The sequence below is a fragment of the Mauremys reevesii genome, linkage group 5 (assembly GCF_016161935.1).
Source record: "Mauremys reevesii isolate NIE-2019 linkage group 5, ASM1616193v1, whole genome shotgun sequence".
Classification (NCBI taxonomy): Eukaryota; Metazoa; Chordata; order Testudines; family Geoemydidae; genus Mauremys; species Mauremys reevesii.
Genome location: NC_052627.1, coordinates 8,779,121 through 8,795,349, shown reverse-complemented (window position 1 = coordinate 8,795,349; position 16,229 = coordinate 8,779,121). Strand labels below are relative to the sequence as shown.

Here is a 16,229-nt window from a genome sequence, read left to right as displayed (position 1 = left end):
GCCATTCTCAGCCCAGCTCATAGGTGTCTATGTTACATCATCATTGCACATGGCAGGCTCTGGAGACTAGGCAAGCACTCAATTGCCCGCAGATGGAATTGCCATCTTCTCCAGATAAATGGGCCCCATGGATTACAGTGAAGGCTCATTGGCGAGGTCATGCCTCTTTTGTGGATTAAAGGATGGACCTCAGTCTCCAGGGAACCCTTCATGGTTACGACAGGCACAAAGGGTGAAATCTTGATCTCTCTGAAGTCAATGGCAAAACTCCCATTGGCTTTAATGGGACCAAGAGCTCACCCAGAAGATTCAGAAGACAAATAACATGACATGAAATTAAATGACAAAAGTATTACCATGAAACTGAAGTGATCCGAGCCTACAACTCTCCTCAACATGTCCTGGTCCTTACAGGATACAATATTGTTACTCCCTGTCACAAAGCAAAAGCATGCACCCAACTTCTGTCAATATACTGGAAGGGTTTTGTCCAGGAGGCATTTCTCAGAGAGTCGTTATCTGAAGAAAGGTTTTTTAATTCACATTAATAAAAAGTACACTATTTCGGTTGTCCTGCAGTATCGATTTTGTGGTAAAGCAGACTTCAGTGATCAGCTGGAAATCACAGGCCTTGCAAGGTTCTGTTGATGCCCAAAGCAGAGTTTTAGCGGTTCCTCCACCACACCCTCAAAATAGCACAATGCAGATAGCAAGGAAAATGAGTGAGCATGGCAATAAAGCTAGATGGCACAAAATGCCAGATTCAGGTATAAATATATCTTTCTAACACTGCAACAATCTGTACTGGTTTGTTCTCCTCATAGACATTCAGTCTCATTGAAAAGCAATGCTGGCGATTCCCGCTACAGAAGAAAGACTTCCATTGACTTTGATGGGAATTGGAGCAGTACTTTTCTGAGGTTTTGTTCTCTAGTGCAACCTGCCAGGCCCACTAGTGAGAATTAAATTCTGGGGCTGTATCTGGAGCTACTCTCCAGCACTCTCCCCACAAGCATCACCACGTGCTATTTGTGAGAAGGTAGCTAGCTCTCTCAAGGGGTCGGAGCCCGGCCTACCTCTGCATCGGCTCCACAAAGGGCAGTGAGGCAGCTCAGGTTCACTTGGGAGTAATTAAGTCACTGAGTAACTGGGAGGCAATTAATTAGGCAGGGACTGGGCATGATACAAGTTTGAGGACCTGAGTTAGAGGAGGAACTCCTGAGGAGAAAGGAAGCTGCTAGAAAGACAGAGGGACTGCAGAGAGAGGATCCCTCCAGAAGACTGAGGAGAAGCTTCCAGAGAAGCCAATATTCCAAAGAGAGAGAAGCAGGGGGAAGCCTACAGAGAAGGAGAGGCAGGAAGTAGCTCAGTGAACAAGGACTCATTCTGGCTATCTCAAACAAGGGCCCTGAGCTGGAACCGGTGGAGTGGGCAGGCCTGGATTCCCCTATGTACTCCAGCCAAGGATGCTGGAAAAGGCATCGCTAAACCCAGGAGACCTAAGGCTGTCTAGCCCTCACTAGAGCCATGAGACTTCCATCTCTCACTTATCCTGAAAGGGGCAGAGACTATTAAGAACCTGGCCAGAGGGCTGAGCCATAACAAGGTCTTGATGAACACAGACTTCAGTGTGGTGACATAAGAGAGAGAGTCAGTATGGTGTGGCTCCCTATCCACTGCTAGGGGGTGCTAACAGACCAGGGTTCATCCATATTAGTATGACATTTAAGAAATGTTTGGATTCTTTGACAATGGGATGGTCTTCCAAGAAGAAGGATTGCTAGGCAGAGACGGGCTCCACCTCACGAAGAGAGGGAAGAGCATCTTTGCAAGCAGGCTGGCTAACCTAGTGAGGAGGGCTTTAAACTAGGTTCACCGGGGGAAGGAGACCAAAGCCCCGAGGTAAGTGGGGATGTGGGATACCGGGAGGAAGCACAAGCAGGAGATTACAAGAGGGGAGGACTCCTCTCTCAGACCGAGAAAGCGGGACAATCAGCGGGTTATCTTAAGTGCCTATACACTAATGCAAGAAGCCTGGAGAACAAGCAGGGAGAACTAGAAGTCCTGGCACAATCAGGGAATTATGATGTAATTGGAATAACAGAGACTTGGTGCGATAAGTCACATGATTGGAGTACTGTCATGGATGGATATAAACTGTTCAGGAAGGACAGGCAGGGCAGAAAAGGTGGGGGAGTTGCGTTGTACGTAAGAGAGCAGTATGACTGCTCAGAGCTCCAGTATGAAACTGCAGAAAAACCTGAGTGTCTCTGGATTAAATTTAGAAGTATGAACAACAAGGGTAATGTCATGGTGGGAGTCTGCTACAGACCACCGGACCAGGGGGATGAGGTGGACGAGGCTTTCTTCCAGCAACTAACAGAAGTTGCTAGATCACAGGCCCTGGTTCTCATGGGTGACTTTAATCACCCCGATATCTGCTGGGAGAGCAATACAGCAGTGCACAGACAATCTAGGAAGTTTCTGGAAAGTGTAGGGGACAATTTCCTGGTGCAAGTGCTGGAGGAACCAACTAGGGGAAAAGCTCTTCTTGACCTGCTGCTCACAAACAGGGAAGAAATAGTAGAGGAAGCAATAGTGGATGGGAACCTGGGAGGCAGTGACCATGAGATGGTCGAGTTCAGGATCCTGACACAAGGAAAAAGGGAAAGCAGTAGAACAGAGACCCTGGACTTCAGAAAAGCAGACTTCGACTCCCTCAGGGAACTGATGGGCAAGGTCCCCTGGGAGAATAACATGACGGGGAAAGGAGTCGAGGAAAGCTGGCTGTATTTTAAAGAAACCTTATTGAGGTTGCAGGAACAAACCATCCCGATGTGTAGGAAAAAAAGTAAATATGGCAGGCGACCAGCTTGGCTTAACAGTGAAATCCTTGCTCGTCTTAAACACAAAAGAACAGCTTACAAGAAGTGGAAGATTGGACAAATAACCAGGGAGGAGTATAAAAGTATTGTTCAGGCATGCAGGTGTGAAATCAGGAAGGCCAAATCACACTTGGAGTTGCAGCTAGCCGGAGATGTTAGGAGTAACAAGAAGGGTTTCTTTAGGTATGTTAGCAACAGGAAGAAAGTCAAGGAAAGTTTGGGCCCCTTGCTGAATGAGGGAGGGAACCTAGTGACAGAGGATGTGGAGAAAGCTAGTGTACTCAATGCTTTTTGCCTCTGTCTTCACAGACAAGGTCAGCTCCCAGACAGCTGCACTCTGCAGCACGGTATGGGGAGGAGGTGACCAGCTCTCTGTGGAGAAAGAAGTAGTTCGGGACTATTTAGGAAAGCTGGACGAGCACAAGTCCATGGGGCTGGATGCGCTGCATCCGAGGGTGCTAAAGGAGTTGGCCAATGAGATTGCAGAGCCATTGGCCATTATCTTTGAAAAATCATGGCGATCGGGGGAGGTCCCGGATGACTGGAAAAAAGCTAATGTAGTGCCCATCTTTAAAAAAGGGAAGAAGGAAGATCCAGGGAACTACAGGCCAGTCAGTCTCACCTCAGTCCCTGGAAAAATCATGGAACAGGTCCTCAAGGAATCAATCCTGAACCACTTAAAGGAGGGGAAAGTGATCAGGAACAGTCAGCATGGATTCACCAAGGGCAAGTCATGCCTGACTAACCTAATTGCCTTCTATGACGAGATAACCGGCTCTGTGGATGAGGGGAAAGCAGTGGATGTACTATTTCTGGATTTTAGCAAAGCTTTTGATACAGTCTCCCACAGTATTCTTGCCAGCAAGTTAAAGAAGTCTGGGCTGGATGAATGGACGGTAAGGTGGATAGAAAACTGGCTAGATGGTCGGGCTCAACGGATAGTGATCAATGGTTCCATGTCTAGTTGGCAGCCGGTATCAAGTGGAGTGCCCCAAGGGTCGGTGCTGGGGCCGGTTTTGTTCAATATCTTCATTAACGATCTGGAGGATGGTGTGGACTGCACCCTTAGCAAGTTTGCAGATGACACTAAACTGGGAGGAGTGGTTGATACGTTGGAGGGTAGGGATAGGATACAGAGGGACCTAGACAAATTAGAGGATTGGGCCAAAAGAAATATGATGAGGTTCAACAAGGACAAGTGCAGAGTCCTGCACTTAGGATGGAAGAATCCCATGCACTGCTACAGACTAGGGACCGAATGGCTGGGTAGCAGTTCTGCAGAAAAGGACCTAGGGGTTACGGTGGACGAAAAGCTGAATATGAGTCAACAGTGTGCCCTTGTTGCCAAGAAGGCTAATGGCATTTTGGGTTGTATAAGTAGGGGCATTTCCAGCAGATCGAGGGATGTGATCATTCCCCTTTACTCAGCACTGGTGAGGCCTCATTTGGAGTACTGTGTCCAGTTTTGGGCCCCACACTACAAGAAGGATGTGGATAAATTGGAGAGAGTCCAGCGGAGGGCAACAAAAATGATTAGGGGGCTGGAGCACATGACTTATGAGGAGAGGCTGAGGGAACTGGGATTGTTTAGTCTGCAGAAGAGAAGAATGAGGGGGGATTTGATAGCTGCTTTCAACTACCTGAAAGGGTGTTCCAAAGAGGATGGATCTAGACTGTTCTCAGTGGTAGAAGATGACAGAACAAGGAGTAATGGTCTCAAGTTGCAGAGGGGGAGGTTTAGGTTGGATATTAGGAAAAACTTTTTCACTAGTAGGGTGGTGAAGAACTGGAATGGGTTACCTAGGGAGGTAGTGGAATCTCCTTCCTTAGAGGTTTTTAAGGTCAGGCTTGACAAAGCCCTGGCTGGGATGATTTAGTTGGGTTTGGTCCTGCTTTGAGCAGGGGGTTGGACTAGATACCTCCTGAGGTCCCTTCCAACCCTGAGATTCTATGATTCTATGAAAGCCACCATGTCCTTTCCCATCATTGCTGACTATTACAAAGGGTGCATGGTAGAACATCACTATAGGCTAGAATGTACATATAGCTCTGAGTAAGAGTCAGTTTGTAAGCTGTATCACACTGGAGCTGATGTGATTCCGAGACAGTCCTTTTTAGCTCCAATTCTGTTCCTGCCTCCTCTTTGCTGAGGATGTTTATATCGAGGGGGAAGCATATTTTGCTGATGGCCCATCTCATCACGCATACTGGGGACTGAACAAGCTAAAAGCATGAGCTACCATAGCTGAAGTTAAAGAGCCAAGACTACCCCTCTGGGGCTGTAACGAGAACTGCTCAGGAAGTTTGCAACAAATGGTATTTTTCATCAGAAAATGGCAATTTGTCAAAATGGAAACGTTTCACAGGAAAGGTTTCAGAGTAGCAGCCGTGTTAGTCTGTATCCGCAAAAAAAACAGGAGTACTTGTGGCACCTTAAAGACTAACAAATTTATTTTAGCATGAGCTTTCGTGAGCTGCAATAAATTTGTTAGTCTTTAAGGTGCCACAAGTGCATCCGAAGAAGTGAGCTGCAGCTCACGAAAGCTCATGCTAAAATAAATTTGTTAGTCTTTAAGGTGCCACAAGAACTCCTGTTTTTTTTCACAGGAAAGGGTCAGTTCTGATGAATTTCCCATTCCTAAAAAAGTTGACAAAAAGTTTCATCCCATTTCAGTATTTTTAACTGATAAGTTCCAGCTTTTATTTCAAACTCACTTTTTGTTTAGAAATTCAAGGTAATTTACAGTAAAAAATTAATTGAAAAATAGCAAAAAAAATGTTTGGATTGACCCAATCCATTTTTTCCTGTGTTTTTAGTTTTGAAAAAACATATACTTTTCCATTTTGTCCCAATTCAAGACAAGAAAATGTTTCAATCCTTGAAAATTCTTATGGGTTGGGAAAACCTGTTTTGAGCCAGCTTTAGCTGTAACAAATACATCCTCGGCTGAAGAGATGTAGAAAAAGGACCACACTCACCAAAGGGATACACATATATTCCTGTGCACAGGTATGTAGCCAACACCATTATCCAACCATATGGAAAGATGTCAGGAATTATGTGAAAAACCCCTGGTGTGATTTGCTCAGAGACTGTTTTCTCAGCCCACAGATTTTTTTTTTTTTAAGTTTCAATAAAATCCATTCTGTCATTTCTGAGTTTTAAAAGGGTGGGGAGAAATACTTCTCTTATTTTAAGTACTTCAAAGATACATTTTTTTGCCCAGAAATAGCTGATTTTTCCAACCAGAAATTTCCAGAATGGCTTGCCCACCGCCGAAAACTAGGAATGGGTTTTTCAAAACCATCTAGGAGATTTGGGAACCTGATTCCCATTCATTTTAATGGCAATTGGACAGCAGCTTTGTAAAACCCAGACCCAGCCCTTTAGATGTTGGAAGCAAGTGGGGAAAAAAGAGTGAAATATAAGATATAATCCAGTTATAAGAATGTTTTAAAAACGTGTATGATGAATGGATGGTAACTTTAGCGCTCTGAGTTCTGCTTCAATAACTTTGACTAATGCAGTGGATAGGGGCACGGATTTGTGCTCCAGAAACCTGGCTGCTATGCTTAGCTCTGCTACTGACTTGCGGTGAGACCTTGAGAAAGTCAGTTCACCCGTCCATGCCTCTGCTTTGTCTGTCTGATCAATTCAGATTAGAAGCTCTTGGGGGAAAAAATGGTCTCTTACAGTGCCTAGCCCAATGGAGCTCTGATATCACTCGGCATCTCTGGGCAGTATTGTCTTGCTAATAATAATAAATAGCAAGTGCATTAATACTAGTGAAGCTTTGCCTACATTAAGTCTGAACTAGCCAATCGGGGGTTCCCATTGGCTGACTTCTCCAAATTACTCGCCGATACAGTTCGTTGAGCACGTCTCCAATTAAATTCAACTACTTTATAAAACAATGTTGAGGTTTTTTTCAGGCTCCTGGACTAAATTAGTCCTTAATTAGGTCATTTCTTTCTAATTGATTAAAAATAGGGTTTCAAATTAAAACCGAGAGAATGACTAACATCACACAAATGATATTATTCAAATTTGAAAGGGGAAAAAAATCCATCAAAAAGACCATTATATTGAATTGCACATCAGTCATAGAGATGACATTTGGGATTGTTCCCTAGAAAATCTATTATTTTGCTTCTTCAAAATTAGGACAAGGATGCAATCAAATGAAGATGATTAAAGCCCAGAAGAAATAAAATTATCACTGTGCAGTTGATCATATACAAAATGATTGTTATCATTTGTAGTATGCTAGGCACTGTGCAAACACAGAGAGAGACAGTCCCTGCTCCAAAGAATGTACAATAGATAAGCTGAAGAACGAAAGGACCTCATTCTGCTCAGGCAGCAGAGGCAGACCCAGGAATAGAACCCATGTCCTTTGCCCTATTCATTATACCACACACTGCATTTGTTGTGCCACAATTTTGTCTCCATGTCTCCCAAAGAGAACTGCAGCCACTGCACACAGAACTACTGTAAACCTAATAATGGGAGAAAATAAATGGGTCTGTTCTTAAATGACTTGACCCCCTGCCAAGTGATTGAAAGACACTGCTGGAGACTATAACAAGCTAAAAAATCAGGTGAACCTATTCATGGACAATTTCAGGGGGAAGATTTGAGTGAAAAGCTAAACCTATGCAGCCAGATCCCCAGTAGGTATAAACTGGTGTAGCTATGTTGACTTCTGTGGAGCTATGGTGGTTTACACCAGGAGAGAATCTGACCTGTTGATGTCAATGAAGTGACATCAATTTACACCATTTTAACCCCCTCTCCCCCGAAACCAACCTCTTTTCAAATGATTTGGAAACTTTTGTGGAAAGATTTCAATTCACTTAAACAATCTTTAGTGCAAAATGAAAGAAAAGATTTCACTGTGATTTGATTCAAAACAAAATAAAAAATGATTTAGTTATAGATCATCTCTCCCTGTATCTCATTTTTTAACTTTTTTCCCTTCTTTTTTGGTGGTGAAAAGGAGAAAAAAAACTGAAAATTTGAATTTTTTTGTTTTTTTGCTTCATTTCCAAGCTAAATACACGTTTTCATTTTCTTTTGACAAATAAAATTAAAACAAAATGAAACCATGTTTGTTTACAATTTTGTGTGGAAAATAATCACTTTTTTTCTACCAGACTTAGTGAAGACCCAGATAAAAACAAATATATATAATTTACAGCCTTGCAGTCCCATAAAATAACCCATGTGTTTCTATTACTTTTGCTACAAGTCTGAAATATAACCATGGATGCATTAAAAAATCCTAGTGAGATGAAGTCTTGATGGTATCTAGTAAGATAAACCTTTTCTCCTCAGCTTCTTTGGCCTCGAGTCAGAGACAGAGGGTATGCCTACACTGCAGTTAGACGCCCATTGCTGGCCCATGCCAGCTGACTCAAGGTCCAGGGCTCAGGCTCTGGGGCTGTTTAATTGTGGCATAGACATTTGGAGGTGGCTTGAAGTCCGAGCTCTGGGACCCTGCCACCCAGCGACCCTGAGTCAGCTGGCACGGGCCGGCCACAGCTGTCTTCAATGTGGACATACACAGAGAGACTCAAAAGCCTCGGCCCGCTTCCCAGTGTTCCAAAAATGCGTTCTGCCTCCACCCACTGAACTAAGCTCCTCCTACGGGCCCAGTCAAGTAACATCACTGATTAAGGATCATTCAGAGGACTTGTATTAGCTGATAATTTTGATTGGCCTGCAGCCTACAGATAGCATTCCATGCACAGAAGGCCCTCAGTCTCTATATGATTTTATGAAAATATGCTAATGTAACTGGAATATGCTTCATGCAAAAAGTCTCTTGTAAGGTATCTTTACAAAGCTTATAATCTACTGAGTGTGGTCATCCTATTTGTATAAATGTACCACTCTTGTATATGAAACTAGAAATATTAAATATAGCTCTGACGGCCTATTGTAATTATGCAAAGTGTGGGCAATTAATGGTGGTTTGGAATCTTGATGACTCCCATTAACCAGGACAATTGACTGCAGACGGGTGTGTTTTACCTGTAAGTCTTCCTGTATGTGTGTGTGCTGGCAAGTGGGTAATGAAGTCTTCCAGTGACATGTGATCATGTCACCTGAACTGGAATCCATCTTTAACCTGGTGTCATCTTTAACCTGGTGTCTTTCCATTGAGAAGGAGGGGGGGGGGACCCCAGAGGGACAAAGGATTCCTGCCTTATGACAAATATATAAGTGAGAAAAGTGAGAGCCATCATGAGGACTCCCTTAGCTACCACCTGAGCTGGAACAAGGGCTGTACCAGGGGAAAGGATTGTGCCCAGACTAGGCAGGTGTCCAGTCTGTGAAAGAAACTCATTGAAACATCTCTGAGGGTGAGATCTTATCTGTATTCAGTTTCTTACCGTATTAGACACAGACTTGTGTGTTTTATTTTATTTTGCTGGGTAATTCACTTTGTTCTGTCTGTTACTACTTGGAACCACTTAAATCCTACTTTCTGTATTCAATAAAATCACGTTTTACTTATTAATTAACCCAGAGTGTGTATTAATACCTGGGGAGGGGGGTGTGGAAGGGCAAACAGCTGTGCATCTCTCTCTATCACTGTTACAGAGGATTAACAATTTATGAGTTTGGGGATTTATTTGGGGTTTAGACCCCATTTGGAGTTGGGCATCTGAGTGTTAAAGACAAGAACACTTCTGTGAGCTGCTTTCAGTTAAGTCTACAGCTTTGGGGCAAGTAATTCAGACCCTGGGTCTGTGCTGGAACAGACTGGCATGTCTGGGTCAGCGAGACAGGGTGCTGGGGTCCCGAGCTGGCAGGGGAAAGCAGGGGCAGAAGTAGTCTTGGCACATCGGTTTGGCAGTTCCCAAGGGGGTTTCTGTGATCCAACCCATCACAACATACCCTGGCCAAAATGCCTCCATTTCCAATCCATCCTGCCCACCATCGTGTTTGACATGTGTACCACATCGAGGATCCAAGTGTTAACCTGAGACTCAGATGAATGGCTCTTCATAAGGACAGCACTCAGCCGAGGCTGTCTGGATAGAGACAGACTAGCATAAATAGCCCCTGAGAAGCAGCTTACTAGAGCTAGGCATTCAGTTAAACCTCAGGAACCCATTTTACAAACAGTCACTTGGAAGCCTAGAGAAATGTGACTCTGGACAATGCCAAGACCAACAAGTCCGTCAGAGAATACTACAAATGGCAGCACTTGCCAAGCTTCTGGCAGCAATAAGTGCTTTTGAAAATGGAGGCCAGCTAAGCACTCGGTAGCAACACCCTGGAAACTAAAATACCCCTCAGATAAATGGAACCTGAAACTCTATGCTAGAGACATGATCTGTCCTCAAGGATACCGGCTAACAGGGCCGGTGCATGAATATTTTGCACCCTAGGCGAAACTTCCACCTTGCACCCCCCCTCCCCAAATAAATAACATACATGATACATGTATACATTTAAATCAACCCAGGGCTCCCAGCTGCAGAGGTGGCTGGGAGCCCCTGGGGCTCACGGACAAATTAAAGGGCCCAGGGCTCCAGCTGCCGCGGAGCTCCGGGCCCTTTAAACCCCCACCACAGCTCCAGCTGGGATTTAAAGGGTTTGGGGGCTGGGGCCGGAATTTAAAAGGCCCAGACCTCCCATGGTTGCGGGGAGCTCCAAGCCCTTTAAATCCCAGCCCCAGACCAGCCGCCGGAGTCGCGGGTGGGATTTAAAGGGCTCTGGGCTTCCTGCAGCGGCGGGGAGCTCCGAGCCCTTTAAATCCTGGCCCCAGCCCAGCCGCTGGAGCTGTGGGCGGGATTTTAAGGGCTCTGGGCTCCCCACAGCCTCTGGTGGAGGCTGAGCTGAAACCCTGCTGTCGCGCCTGTCGCTGGGCTTGTGCCACGTGAGCGCTAAGCAAAGCTCTGCCCAGCCGTCGGCGCCCCCGCTGGCAATGACAATAATTGCATGGAGTGGCCACTGCACTGGGAGAGGGAGTCTGACCCGCACGTGTCAGTGCGCCGCCGGCAGCCCAGCCCAGGAATGCTGTAAAAAAAATTGGGGGCACCGCTTTTTGGCGCCCCCAAATCTTGGCGCCCTAGGCAACCCCCTAGTTTGCCTTAACGGTAGCACCGGCCCTGCCGGCTAAACATACACGTCTTGAAGCAGCTAATCCACAGAATGTAGTTACCCATCAAGCCAGTGTGGAGTTTTATACTGAAGCCCAATTATTACTGATTGCCCTCTGGATACATAGGTTTTAAAGGTCAGAAGAGACCACTATGATCATCTAGTCTGACCTCCTGTAAAAATACAGGACATAGAATTTCACCAGGTTAACTTCCACATAAAGTCTAGATGTTGTGGTTGAGCTATAATGTATCTTTTAGAAAGACACCCAATCTTGTTGTACGACTTCACAATCCACCATCTCCCTTGGTACTTAGAAATGCTTGTTTGTTCACGTGCATGTATGGGAAGACTTTTCATTACTGGATGTTTCCTTCAATTTCTCTTTTTTCACTGTAGCCTGCAAACAACAATTCATTGTTGTCCAACAGTTAGTAAGGCCAGCTCCACCAGGAACATCAGAAAAGCCACTGGAGATATGAGAATCCTAAAACATAAAGAACAGGGTTGGGATTTTCGAAGCTGCCTGTGGGATTTGGATGAATCTCCCTTACAATTAACAGAAAATCTGGCCCCGGTTGTGGGGATCGACACTGGGAAATATGGCTTATGAATCCTTCTGAAAACATGTGTGTCAAATCTCCTGGGCTGCTTTGAAAATCTCAACCCAGATGCCTTCTCGATGTTCACCAATTCCTAAAAGCTTCCATCAGAGAGAGAAAGTTATGTATGTATAAAAATATTAAAAGTGTCCTAGAATGCTGAATGTTTAAAATTATTGCCACCAGAAATTTTCCTTTACTTTAATATAAGGTCACAACCAGGGACCATTAAGAAGCAGCAGGAAACAGTATAATCCACCAGGAAATACCAGTCAAGATACTGTACATTCTGTTATAATCGCCATTGTGTGCTTAGTACTGTAACATGCCTACTACTGCCCGCTCCCTGGTTTCCATTTTTTCCAGACTGTCATTCTCCAGCTCCCTCTTAGTTAATCTACAGCACAATACTTATTTATGCTCTTGATTTAGACATTGGCATCAATATTCTAGACCCATTTGGCTTATCTTCTCCTCAGCTTCAGCCCATTTATGTCCCGATCCAGCAAAGCACATAAGCAGAGGCTTATCTTGAAGCATGTGAGTAGTCCCAGTGACTTGGGTGAGAATTCAACTGACTTGGGAACTACTCATGTACTGAGCACAGGTTTACTTGAGTCCAGGTCCAGGTTCCACAGCCATATTTATGGTCCTTACAAGATCCTTACAAGTGTGATATTGCTCCTGTACATTGAATTGAGACAGGCTTACATGATGTTACCCCTCTGTGAGCTGCTTATCAGTCCAGACAATGGTTGCTGTAGGCAGAGGAGCACTAGATAACTCTAGAATTCTACATATGAAGCATGGAGGAAAATTCTTCTCCCTCTGTCTCACATGCCCTCCACTCCTCCTCCTCCTAATGCAACTGATGGCGACAAGCACAACTCTTAGGTAACCCCAAGTATCCAAAATCACCACCCCTTGCCCAGGCAGCAGCAGCTGGCCATTCCCATCCTGCCAGCCAGCAGCTCCTTAAGAAGTGTGATGTGGGTTATGCAGGCAGGAGATGCCTGGTTTACAAGCATTCCAGCCAAATACATAGGGGTAGCAGGTTCTGTTGGTGAATGTGGGGCGGGGAAGGTATGACTTAGGTTTGCATGTTATAGCTAAGAGTCCTCCCACAAGTGACCATGTGAAACTACCATTTCTGTAAAATGGGAGGGAGGTGCTGACAATTGCTTCCCTCCTAGAATGGGGTTGTGAGGCCTTGCTCAGTCACATGGGTTGCAAAGAACACAGGATGAGTTGAGAGCACAACTCATAAGCTCCTAGTGCACCTTCTGCTAAGTCAAAGTCTCTTTTGATGGGAAAATAAGATGGGGGAGGATCTGTTTTATTTGTGTCCTGTCCAGTGGTTTGGTTCTCTGTGTCTGCTTCAGCCTGATGTAGGAGATCAGTGGGCCCTGGAAGCATGCCCAGTGCAGAAGGAAAGTCTAGAAATTAAGGAGCAATGCTCTAGCAATACCAATTTTCCGGGAGACAACTAAAGCCACCTCTCAAACCCCAGTGCTGGGAACTACTGAGTACTGAGCACTTCTGCAGGTCTGCCCCCATATTAATAATGCCATGTATCATGTGTTTTGTGATATACTTGCATGAAAGCTGTCCTATAGCAATAACATTTATTTGATCACCCGATTTTAGGATTATACCATCTTCAAGGTCATTAATGAAGAAATACTGCCTGATGGCTGATCTTCCTGGTTTCTTTTAGTGACACCTTTTACTTCCTACCCTCAAGCACATTATAAATGTTTTTCAACCGGCCTCTCCTCCACACCCTGCTTTCTGTCTTAGTAGGTCAATCAGTTGTGTGTAACAGTACTGACTGTTTCTCTCATCTTCAGATAGAAGAAATAACATAGCATAGAATATCAGGGTTGTAAAGGACCTCAGGAGGTATCTAGTCCAACCCCCTGCTCAAAGCAGGACCAATCCCCAGACAGATTTTTGCCCTAGAACCCTAAATGGCCCCCCTCAAGGACTGAGCTCACAACGCTGTGTTTAGCAGGCCAATGCTCAAACCACTGAGCTATCCCTCCCCACATCTCTCTCACTCTTGTCTAATAATCCTGCAACATGCTTAAAGAATTTAACCACACTTATTGGACTAGATTTTCCTCACAGTTTTTTTCCTCCTGATAAACCAGGGGTGGGCAAACTGCCAGCTGATTTAATCCAGCCTGCAAGCTTCTGCTGGGAAATGAGGTCTGGGGCTTGCCCTGCTCCCATGTTCCAGCCAGGGAGTGGGGTCGGTGGCCGCTCCGTGTGGCTCCCGGCAGCAGTGGCATGTCCCCACTCCAGCTCCTACATTTAGGGGCAGCCAGGGAGCTGAGCACTGCCTCTGCCCCTACCTCCGCCCCTGCAGCTCCCATTGGCTGGGAATTGTGGCCAATGGGAGCTACAGGGGTGGCGCCTGCAGATGGGGCAGCGTGCAGAGCCACCTGGCCACGCCTCCACATAGGAGCTGAAGGAGGGGCATACTGCTGCTTCCGGGAGCTGCTTGAGGTAAGTGCCACCCGGAGCCTGCACCCCTGAGCCCCTCCTGTGCTCCAACTCCTTGCCTCAACCCTAATCCCCCTCCTGCCCTCCAAATCCCTCGATCCTAGTCCGGAACACCCTCCTACATCCCAAACCCCTCATTCCCAGCCCCACCCCAGAGCCTGCACCCCCAGCCAGAGCCCTCCCCCCAAAGCCCAACCCCCTTCCCCAGCCTGGACCCCCTTCCTACAACCTGAACTCATTTCTGGCCCCACCTCAGAGCCCACACCCCCAGCCAGAGCCCTCACCCTATCCCACATCCCAACCCCAATTTCATGAGCATTCATGGCCTGCCATACAATTTCCAAACCCAGATGTGGCCCTCGGGCCAAAAAGTTTGCCCACCCCTGTGATAAGCTAATGCGACAGAAAATTTGGAACAATGAAAATTCATTTCATTTAGAAAACTGGCCAAACAACACTGCCTTGGAAACTCTCATGAATTCATTTTTCAAGCAGTTCCAAAAACAACACATTACATTTATACAATGCCTTTCAGACAAACTATGAAACAGGATCATCCAATTCACCAGGGAGATGGAGCCACTGAAATGGAGCCACTGTTTAATAGTGATACTATACAAGAGTTTAAGGTAGGAAGGGGAAAATGGCATATTCATATATGGCCTTTTTCACTCAAAATATTGCTTTTATGAATGAAAAAAAACCATGGAATTCTGTACGTTTTTTTTGTGAAATTAGGCAATTTATGTGAAATCAAAATGAAATACAAAATCCTCACATTCTTAGTTTGTACTTTACTTTTCAAATGATGTCACAGCATCAACTCACCCTTATATTTGTGAATTTTATCAAATATGTGATTTTTTTGTATATAGCTTATTTTTTGTTCCAGCCACTCAGAACATTGCACAGTGACTTTCCAGATTGTTGGGTGATCAGATGATTGATTATTAGAGCTGATTGGGAATTTTTCAACACAATTTTATGTTTGTTTGTTTGTTTGTTTGGAAAATGCTAAATCAAAACTGATTTTTTCCCCCAGGAAAAGTTTCAACCAATTTTTTGTCTCAAAAACATTTTGAACAAAAAGAAGTTTCAAAATTGACAAAACACATTTTGCTTTGAAATTTTCTAAATAAAAATTCTGGTTTTCCAGTTTGAAATGTTTTTCATTTTTTAAATTAAGCCAATTACAGTAAAAACAATTTAAAAAATATATTTAAACAAAACTTTGGCTCGAACAAAAAATTTTTTTCTGGATTTTTGGTTTGTGAGAACTTTCAAGATTTTGTTCAACCATGGGGTTTTGGTCAACTACAAATTTGGGAGATTATATTCTGCTTCATAAAATTCCCCTGATAATTTTAGGTGGCTATTGTATCTTTAATTTCCTGACATAAACATTGGTGTGTTTGCTCCTGTTCACCCTTAAATAGAGGCTCAATTTCTGTGGTAGGTCATGTGTTCCCATCTGCAGATCAGTGTTACAATTTACTTTTCTCCCAGGCAGGCTTTTAAGTAATTATTTTAGCTTATTGGGGTTTCTTTTTATTCTAAGAAGGTTATAAAATATTTCTCTCACTAGTGTAAAATAGCATTGTGGGATGTTTATTGTGAGCATCTCTGATGACTTTTGGGCTAAATTCTGCACTCATTTATACCTGTGCAACTCTATATGGTTGCCCGAGTTCAACAGCGAACAGAATCTGGCCCATTGACTCCCTCACATATTTCACTCCAGCCATCTCTCCCAATCTTTTGTAATCTGCTTTATAATTGGATTCAAATGTCTCTTTAATTACACTGACTAATTTCAGCTCCTAAGTAAATAGACCACATTTTTGGGTACCCACTTAAAATTCCAGGAGACAGACAGGGCTGAAGTGCAAAATCTAGAAAGCAACGTCACTACAGCCGTGGAGTCATTAATTCTGTGCAGTGATAACTTTGTACTCCAAGAGCAATATTCATTATCGGTGGGAGGGGAAGCATCGTCCTTAATTAACAGTAAGACATCATCATCAGCATAAAGTCACAGTTTAATGTTCTATGTACAGCATCAGTGTGATAGTGTTGGTGTTTCCAGTTCAGATGATGTGAAGATAATACTCTGGT

At 44.4% G+C, this 16,229-nt stretch overlaps 2 long non-coding RNA genes across 2 annotated transcripts in view; one reads left to right on the top strand and one right to left on the bottom strand.

The window, feature by feature from the left end:
• The window catches only part of LOC120405539, a 95,374-nt gene that overhangs the window by 31,976 nt on the left and 47,169 nt on the right, over positions 1-16,229 (bottom strand). The window lies entirely within an intron of this gene.
• LOC120405540 lies at positions 2,153-11,573 on the top strand. The gene is made up of 3 exons (XR_005598652.1): positions 2,153-2,188; positions 5,745-5,895; positions 11,404-11,573. It is a non-coding gene; the product is annotated as an uncharacterized LOC120405540 (long non-coding RNA).